This window comes from Monopterus albus, unplaced genomic scaffold (genome assembly GCF_001952655.1).
Source record: "Monopterus albus unplaced genomic scaffold, M_albus_1.0 scaffold132.1, whole genome shotgun sequence".
Taxonomy (NCBI): Eukaryota; Metazoa; Chordata; class Actinopteri; order Synbranchiformes; family Synbranchidae; genus Monopterus; species Monopterus albus.
In genome coordinates, this window is record NW_018128012.1 from 1,624,061 (window position 1) to 1,624,830 (window position 770).

Below are 770 nucleotides of genomic sequence, written 5' to 3' on the forward strand. Positions count from 1 at the left end.
CCAAAGAAGGGTTAGAGGAGACAGGGGAAGGCTGAGAGCTAAACCTATTAAAATAGGTATTGAACTCGTTAGCCCTCTCTATGCCTCCAGCAGACTGTCTACCTCTCCCCCCAGTTCCAATGATCTCCTTCATCCCAAGCCACACTTCCCTCATGTTGTTTTTTTGGAGTTTGTCTTCCAACTTCCTCCTGTAGGACTCCTTACACTCCCTAACTTTGTCCCTCAATTCATGTTGAACGATCCTCAACTGCTCTTTATTTCCCAACTTAAACACTCTCTTCTTAGTGTTAAGTAATGCCTTCAGTTCACTAGTGATCCATGGTTTATTATTAGGAAAACAAAGGAAAGTAGGAGAGATGAGAGGTTATGGGAAGAAGCAGAAGATGAGACGATAGTATCAAGATTAAGATTTGGACATACTGGGCTAAACAGCACACAGTTAAAAATAGGGAAGCATAATACAGGCAAATGTGAACATTGTGGGGAAAAAGAGATAGAACATGTTACACTGTCAGAAATATGAAACGAGGAAGAGACCTATTTTAATCTTTAGAGAGATAAAAGTGCCTTAAGAGATATATTTAGGAAAAACTCAGGAAATAAATATTACCAGTTTTTGTCCCAGGACCTTAGAACAACCAGGTTAAACTTATTTTTTTATTTTTAAAGTTGACTATTGTTGACCCATCCGCCTTACCACTTGGTGGCGGTAATGCACCAATTCGTTTTGTGCAACCCGTCAGTAAAACTTAGAAGAAGAAGAAAAATTA